The sequence below is a fragment of the Cynara cardunculus genome, unplaced genomic scaffold (assembly GCF_001531365.2).
Source record: "Cynara cardunculus var. scolymus isolate 2C unplaced genomic scaffold, CcrdV1 Un_Scaffold_1820, whole genome shotgun sequence".
In the NCBI taxonomy this organism is placed as follows: Eukaryota; Viridiplantae; Streptophyta; class Magnoliopsida; order Asterales; family Asteraceae; genus Cynara; species Cynara cardunculus.
In genome coordinates this window covers 78,323-87,406 of record NW_020200885.1, presented here as the reverse complement: position 1 = coordinate 87,406, position 9,084 = coordinate 78,323, and the positions used below count along the sequence as shown (strand labels likewise).

General features: G+C 35.8%; 1 non-coding gene across 1 annotated transcript; it reads left to right on the top strand.

The window, feature by feature from the left end:
* Window positions 1-5,397: 5,397 nt before the first annotated feature.
* Window positions 5,398-5,506, top strand: LOC112502736. The gene has a single exon (XR_003067752.1). It is a non-coding gene; the product is annotated as a small nucleolar RNA R71 (small nucleolar RNA).
* The last annotated feature ends 3,578 nt before the right edge of the window (window positions 5,507-9,084 follow it).

Below are 9,084 nucleotides of genomic sequence, written 5' to 3'. Positions count from 1 at the left end.
GTATTGATTTTTTTTATAGAATAATAAATAAAATTTTTAATAGTAATATATTTATGATTAAATAACATAACTAAAAGAAAATTAGTATAATAAAAGAAAAAGACAACAAAAAGACAAAAATACAAAAAGAAAACAAAAAAGAAATGATTATATAAGAGGTAGGAATGCCATTAGCCTTCTCCAAAATTTAGAGTACTTTGGTTTGAAGGATTTAAATGCATTAGGAATTGAATTTCATTTCAAACCTTCGTTTGATTTAACAAAAAGTCCAGAATTAAAACATTGAAATTTCAATAAAATCCCATAAAGCATAGTATTTAGTAGTCCCATAAGGGTTGTTGGTTCTCATGGGATTTTATATTATTTATTTGTAAAATTGTTTTAAAATATGTTAAAATATTTGTTTTGTAATAATTTAACCAATTAATAAAAGGTAGTATAATTATTTTTGTAATGGTTTATAATTTTTTAAATAAAATATCTGTAAATAATAAAATTTAATTCCATTCTAAATCTACAAACTTACTTGAGTAGATTTAATTAGAAAAAAATTTAAGAAACCCAATGGACTTTAGTGTTTTGAATGATTAAGTTATTGGACAATTTTTTTGAACAAATAAGTAACTGGACATTCCAAAACCTGTTAAATATTGTCAGGGCCGGTTCTAAGATTTTTGATGGCCTGTGCGAAAATAATAAAAATGCCCCTAAGCCTATTTTTTTAAGCCGATGAAACAACGAAACATGCGATTTAAAAAAAAATTAGAACCTATTCAAGCTAAGTATCTCATCATTATGTTGATTTTTATTAATTATAAAAAAAATACAATGGAGGGACATAAAAACCAAAATTCCGAATACAAAATATAAAATGATAAAAAGATAAATTCTGGATTAAGATCGTACTTTCTTCTTTTCCAGTTTTCTCTTTTCCAAATTGAAATTAGTAAAATAGAAACTTTATTTCAATATACGAGACTTAAAAGACAAGAAAAATTACAATCAGTTCTTAACTAAAATAGTAAATTACATCTAAATTACTATCATAGTAAGCAACAAGTAAAACTCAAAAGTTACAGGTCTAACGACTAAAGGTTAATGGCCTATTTGTTAGCAGCTTAATAAGTTTAATGGAACTAACATCTTATTTACTCAACTATGCATGACTGTTTCGTAGTGACTTAATGATATAGAAAGTGAATTATTCAGTAAGTTTCCAGGAGGGGCTTTATATAGAAAGCCAAGTTTTTTTTTCAAACATGTTCCTTCTAACTAAAAAACGCTCCTTACATCTGAAAAAAAACTCTCTCAAATAAAAACTTTTCCAACGATGTGCATTCAGTATTCATCACTACTAGGCCTTGGGCATGTTTTTATAGTTAAAACTCACTTGTACAATTTCTAAATTATTAAACTCCAAACTAGTAATAAATAACAACTTGATGCCCTTTTAGGCTTTGATGCCCTATGCGACCATACGGGCTGCACGTGGCCAGGGCCGACCCTGAATATTGTAATGTGAAATCGATAACTTACTTAAGTAGATCTAATTAAGGTATAATTCGTGTAAAATTTGGAATATATCGTGTTTTTTTCTCTTAATATTTGCAATGAAAAACTTGTGTTCTTTTTTCCTCTCGATGTCATAATTATAATACAACATAAATGCATAAAATATTTGTGTGTGTGTGTTTTTATGGTGAATAAACGTGTCGAATGAAAGCTGAGGTTTGGTCATTGACCGACAAGTGGTCAACGACAAATATTTAAGATTAAATTACAGTTTTTGTCCTTGTGATTTGCTGAAATCATTACTTTTCGTCCTATGCATATATACATTATGTCATGGTACGGCACATGAAATAAAATGATGAGTATAAACTTCAATTGGGTTGTTTACTAAATGTTTAATACATAAGTATTTATCGTAAAAATGTGACCTTTATTTGCTTTATCAAATAAAATTTACCGTCATCAATATCGATTGTTAATAAGCATCTTTTATCAGTAAGTGCTTAGAATAGCCTTTTTTTTTATAATACTCGACTCATTGGAACAAAAAAAAAATGAGTTATAGCTCTTTTTTTGGCTTATTTTTAGCTAAGAAGGGCAGCTATCCGTATGTGCCCCAAAATGACATCCATTTATAGGTAATGGGTACACTTGAGAAAAAAGGTTTGGAATTCAATCTTCCCTTCCTGCTTTATTGCCACTGGAGGTCTTGTGAAAAAGTCCTAATGACTAATGGAAGGAAGCGAGCTCCTAATGTATGGACATAATCCTAACAAGAGTTTAGCAACCTTGAATCTCTTAAAAAGTCTTCAGTTCATGGACTTCTAGAAACAAAAAGTATTCAGCAGCTTAGCTCAATATGTCTTTCAGAAAGCCGAAAACCATCAAATCCCTGCTGCATGAATGTTATAGCACCAAACAGTCTTGCATTTTTCTCTCTTCATATTAGACTTCTAATTGTATAAAAGACAGGTAAATCACATTTTTAGCTCCATAAATAATAAAGGGAAAAATGAAGTAATAAAATGACTCAAGATTGAGATAAAAAAAACTAACTATAAACTTATAAAATGAATGCTCCAGACATCGAATTCTCGATGTACATCACACCTCCAAACTTAAAGTGTTGCTTGTTCCCAAGCAACCAAAAGACAAACAAAAGGACTCAATTTGGAGTGATATGCATGATTATAGCATTAGGTGCATACACAATGTAGAGTATACCAAATATGAAGTTCATAGTCCTTCATAAATCCTTAGTGAGTAACTCAAAACCAAGTTGTTTGTATGAACCATAAGCTAGCATTACCCGTCTCTTTGTTAAGCTCAACACAATCTTCTTTTAGGATCATTAAGGCTTGTAGGGTCACTCCATTGGCATTTCTTTTTCTCTCTTAGCCTTTTTCTTTTTGTACTCCAACATTCAATTTTTGGCACTTTGTGCTCTTTTTGTTGGAAGCATGCACGTATCCCCTATGTAAATTTTGTTGTGCTTTATACAATTTCCAAAATAAGGAATCAATTTAGAGCTTTTGCTCTTTTTGTATTTTATGTTTTTTCTCCTTATAGGATAACCTTCCCTCAAACTCAATATAACAATGTCCTCATTGGTTTTATGAGGTATTATAGTGTTTAAGGGTGCAAGTGGCTAATGTTGAACAACAAATGAAGGCCTATGTCATCCCCTAAATAGGTGTAGATTGTGTGAGCTAAGTTATGACCGAAGAAGAATTTTGTTAGTTCTAGCAAGAACAAAATGACCTAGGTGAGTTAATAATTAACCAATAAATTATTTGGGCTATGAACTCAAAGGCAACAATCTTCACATCATGCAATCATGCAAGAAAATAAGATTAAAACCATTTAATACTATCTCAGACTCTAAAAAGGAAAAATATGGAGGCTAAAGGCAATGATTTAAACATGTCCTATTCCCTAGGAGTAGGCTGTGAAGGTTGTGAAGCCGCTGTTGGTGCTAATGTTGCATCCTTAATCTTCTTGTATTCCTCTCCAAGCTGCCCATACTCTTCAAATAGCCTATGATTCTCCACCTTGATGGCCTTCAGAATTTTTTCATGAAAGTTTATGTGCTCACCTGTTATGAGACTAAACAAAAGAAACAACCTTTCCACATTAGTTGAGATGTCATGAGTAGTCGATGATAAATAATGTCTAATAAAGCTTATCCAAACATTCTCATTGGAGGACAAATTGGTACCTTAAAGGTTTTCAACATGAAATGAGTTCAAGGCTCCCAATCAGTCTCAGGAATTCCAAGGAAAGTCATGATCTCAACCAAATGTGCTTCAGAGGTCGTGTGCAAGAATGCATCATTCTCAGAATCTATGTGAGATGAGAGACCGAACAATTTATTTATGGTTTTTTCAAAAGTAGACATCTTTCTTTGTAGCTCTATAGATGTGAAATTATTGTCATCTTGGATGATTTAATGTTGAGAAATAGAGAGACTAATCCCTTTAAGGTTAGCACTGGTCTATCCTAAGGTTTCGTGTGCAACTTCAACATATCTACTAACATCTTTTCTTGATGCAAATCTAGGGTAGATGATATGATGACAGACAATTTGTCTTGTTCTCCTAGAAAAGCATACTTCAAATGAGATAAGAGTTGTTTCAACTCCAGGTCATGTGGTGATATGACAGACGGGGTAAAGTTCTTTTACTCATTATTTTCCAGCAGCTCAAATGCAGCAGCATCCAGTGGGACATCATTCCCTATTGACACTAATTCCTCAAAAGTCTCTTCCTTTATTACCTCATCATTATTTTCTTTCAACTCAAGGGATTCCTAGACTCCTTTTTCATGACACATTGATTCTATTTCATAAATTCTTGAACGATCTTCCAAATAGTCAGGGTATTTCAAAGAATTGAAAACATTAAATGTGACTTTTTGGTCCTGAAGTCTTATAGTCAGCTCTCCTTTCTGGACATCTATCAAAGTTCTTATGGTGGCTAGGAATGGTCTCCCTAAAATGATAGAAATCTCCTTATCAGACTCAAAGTCTAAAATGATAAAACTGCCGAAAATATGAACTTATCAACTTGCGCTAAAACATCCTCAATCTTTCCCTTAGGGTATGCAATAAATTTGTTGGTCAATTGAAGTGTAACATTGGCAGGTCTAGCCTCTCCTATGCCTAAGGTGTTGAAAACAGATAAGGGCATAAGGTTGATACTTGCACTTAAGTCACACAAACCTTTCCCAAACTCCTTCCCACCTAAAGGTGGTTGAGCAGTTTGAAAACTTCGGTGATGATTTTGAGAACTGCTTACATGTTGTTGGGTTAAAAATTAGAGATTCCTTGCTGCTTAGGTGGGGTGGATTTAAACATAGAATGTTCCAAGAAAAATTCGGGTGTTGTTTCCAACTTGCATTGTAACTGTTGGTATAGGGACCAGATCCATTATGAGCATAGTTTATGGATTCAAAATTATGAGGACAATGTTCATAAGAATGTTTTCCATCATAGCAAACACATTGCACTGAGAGGATGGCTGAAATAGGTTTAGTAGTAGCAGGTTGCACTCCTTGGCTAGAAGTAAGATTTTTAAGCATGGTAGCCATAGAAGTGAATTGTGCTGTTAATGCAGTGTATGCAGATTTTTAAACATGGTAGCCATAGAAGTGAATTGTGCTGTTAATGCAGTGTATGCATCTATATCATGAATTCTAGTTGTCTTCTTTTACGATTGAGCACGTAGATCAGCCCAACGTCCATTGTTTGTAGAAATCTTTTTAAGGATTTCATACCCGTCATTATAGGTACTAGCTGTAAAGGCCCCACCTGCAGTCGCGTCAAGCATCTGTTTAGCCATGAGTGTTAACATATTGTAGAATGTCTCGAGTTGAATACAGTAAGGAATGTCATGGTGAGGGCATTTTCTTATCAGCTCTTTGAACCTCTCCCATGCATCAGGAACAACTTCAACGTTCAATTGTTTAAAAAGAAAGATTTTATTTTACAGAACCTGGTGGTAATAAATTCAATCATGATTTAAACAATAACTCCCTTCCGAACATAACTTACAACTTTCATCGTACTGTGCTCTCTAAAGAGCAATTGAACAATCTGGAGCAATTTACTTACTTTACTTGGTTGACATTAGGCAAATCTTTGTCTGTTAGGTAAGAGGATAACAAGTTATAAATTCTGTCTCGGTAGGACATGTATCTCTGCTCTTCTTGAACGAATATATTTCTATGGAAAATGAAGCACTCTAGTTAATCTAAAATAGAACCTGGAATCTATAGTTCACATTTTTTTTCCACCAAGAACGTTTTATAAAACTTTTTGACCCCTGGGCCTTTTTATTTATAATTTATCATAAATGAGTGAAGCATTACACATAACATTCTTGTCCCCCATCAACATATTTTTTTTTTGTTTTACGCGCCCGTAACTCTTCCTCAGCCACAACCTTTGGCAACATCCACTAATTCGGAGCTTAATTTGACTTCTCTATGAAAAAAGATGAATCGAAGTTTGAAGAGGGGTAAGAAAAATGAGCCCTCGAACCGCAACAGATTGCTCGATCCCGTAAATAAAATGGAAACAAAGTAAGTCTTAAAGCATCGTTAGACACTCCCAGGATCAAGAAGGAATCAGTGTTTTGCATGAAAGATTTAAGATATGAGTGAGAATCTTTCGATGGCAATCCATCAAATTTGTTGACTAGAGCTCCATAAAATAAGCAAATATTATAGGATTGACTCAAATTGATTCTATCCTATCGTACTTATCTTTTCCATAATTATAGGATAGTTTCCTTATGTATTTCTGTTTCCTCCTGTATATATATTGGGTCTCATAATGAAATCAATAAGACCGTAAAAAAAATATTAAGCAATCATCTCTTCTCTTTGTTTCACATGGTATCAGAGCGAAAAATCTCGAACCCTTCATAAACTCGTAAAACCCTCACCATGAGCGAAAAAGAAGCCCCTCCTGTCATTGTCCAGAATGTACAGGATGCACCATTCCCATCCGGAATCATCTTGGATGATAAGAACTACCCGTTATGGTCGCAACTTATGGAGATGCGAATTGGAGCAAGGAACAAATTAGGGTTCCTCACAGGTTCCACCCCGAAACCGAAAGACGAAAAGAAGATGGAAGCCTGGGTCATTGATAATCATCGTGTCAAGAGTTGGCTCATTGATTCAATGAGTCCGCAATTGATGCAACGCTTTATCAGACTTCGGACGGCTAAAGAAATCTGGGAAGCCGTTGCCAAAACCTTCTATGATGGTACAGACGAAACACAATTATTCGAACTAAATCGGAGATCGTTTAACACACGTCAAAACAGAAGACCCTTATCTGCTTACTACAACGAACTGGTAAGTATCTTTCAAGAAATTGACTCTCGTATTATGAATCAGGAAGAAAATGTGAATGCCGTTGTATCCCTTCACAATCCGGAATTTAATCAAGCGCGAAGTGAAATACTGAGAAAGGACCCGCCTCTTGACCTGGAATCAAGCTACGCATATGTCCGAAAGGACCAAAATCAGAGACAYGCTATGGAAGAACCCAAGTCGGAACCCGATGCCATAGTTCACCTGACCACTCGAAGCCGTCAAAAAGGAAAAAACAGCAACAGTAAAGGTAACACCCTTACTTGTACTCATTRTGGGGAAGACGGACACTCCAAACAACGGTGTTATGAAATCATTGGMTATCCAGACTGGTGGGATTTCTCAAAGAAACCAAGAAAGAAAATAGGACAAGCCAGCGTTGCTGCCACCGAAAAAATCGAGGAGCCTTCTACTCCTGTTGCAGCTCATGTTGAAAAGAATACATCTGGTATGTCAAATATTGATCACTCTMAAAAAGGATCTTGGATTATTGATACAGGGGCAACTGATCATATGACAAATGACTCATCTCAACTGATATCTATGTATTCCCCTATGCAATCCGATATTCTTACTGCCAATGGGGGAATAGCACGGGTAACATATGAAGGACCAGCGAAATTATCTAGTTCCATGAATCTAGACACCGTCCTTGTTGTCCCCTCTCTGTCTTCAAGCCTCTTGTCTGTTAGTCAGATTACAAAAACTTTGAATTGCTTTGTGACTTTTTGGCCTGATGAGTGTATGTTCCAGGATATCACGACACATCGGATTCTTGGCTATGGTATTAGACGGGGAAAGCTATATTATCTTGAAGAACATCGTGGTGAGGCTCTCAATACTGAAATAAGCAAAGGAACTAAGACGTTAGCATGGTTGTGGCATCGACGACTAGGACACTTGTCCTTTGGTTACCTTAGAAAATTGAAACCAAGTTTATTTTTTAATACACAAGATTTTGAGTTTAAGTGTGATATATGTGAGATGGCGAAAAACCATAGAATTTCTTATGCTCCTAGTTATAATAAAAATTTGGTTCCGTTTATGACTATACATTCAGATGTATGGGGCCCGGCCCGAAGTGCAACACCAAACGGTGCTCGGTATTTCGTAACTTTTATTGATGAATGCACTCATATGGTTTGGATTTCTCTCCTAAGACATAAATGAGAAGTATGTCAAGTGTTTCAGGAATTACACCGAATGGTGAAATCACAATACAATTGCAATATTCAGGTTCTCCAATCAGACAATGGGGGAGAGTACATAAATCATGAGATGCACCAGTTTTGCAAGGCCAACTCCATCCGACATCAAACATCATGTGCAGGCACACCCCAACAGAATGGGTTGGCAGAACGAAAAAACCGACAATTATTAGAAATTGTCCGTGCCTCGTTATTTGACATGAAAGTTCCACATGAATATTGGGGTGAAGCTGTCCGATCAGCAGCTTACCTCATAAACAGAACCTCGTCTCGGGTCATCGACTTTCAAACCCCTCTTCAGAAACTTCACGGGCTTGTTTCAGCACCCATGAGTCCAAATCTTGAACCAAGAGTGTTTGGATGTACATCGTATGTACACCAAAACACAGGGAAATTAGAACCAAGGGCTGTTAAATGCGTGTTCCTCGGATATGCGGACCTCAAAAAAGGATACAGATGCTATGACCCCAAGGAACAAAAAATGCATGTCACCCGTGATGTAGTGTTCCATGAAAACACCCCATTCTTTGGCCACGAGTGTTCTCTTCAAGGGGAGAACATAACAAATACGTATGAAGAAAACACCCGTGACCACCTTGGAAGAAAATATTGAAGAAACCCTTGATGAACCAAACAACGAGACGAGAAGCCCAATGGATCAAAGTGATGAACAAGTCAACGAAACAGGAAGCTCAACTGTTGACGAGAATCTCACAAACTTGGAAGAAGATAATATAGCTTCCCCAAATACTCCTGAAAGTACGGTGACACCCCAGGTAACTACCGACCCTACTTCGTGTGATACGACTAATCCTTCTGTCTTGCAAGGAAATGAACCGAGATACCCAGCTAGACAAAACAGGGGAATTCCGAAAAGACAATACCAACCTGACCTCAATGCTAAAGCGAAATACCCTATCAACAACTATGTGTCATCACATCGGTTGTCTGAATCCCACGCACTTGCAGTAAGCCAACTAAC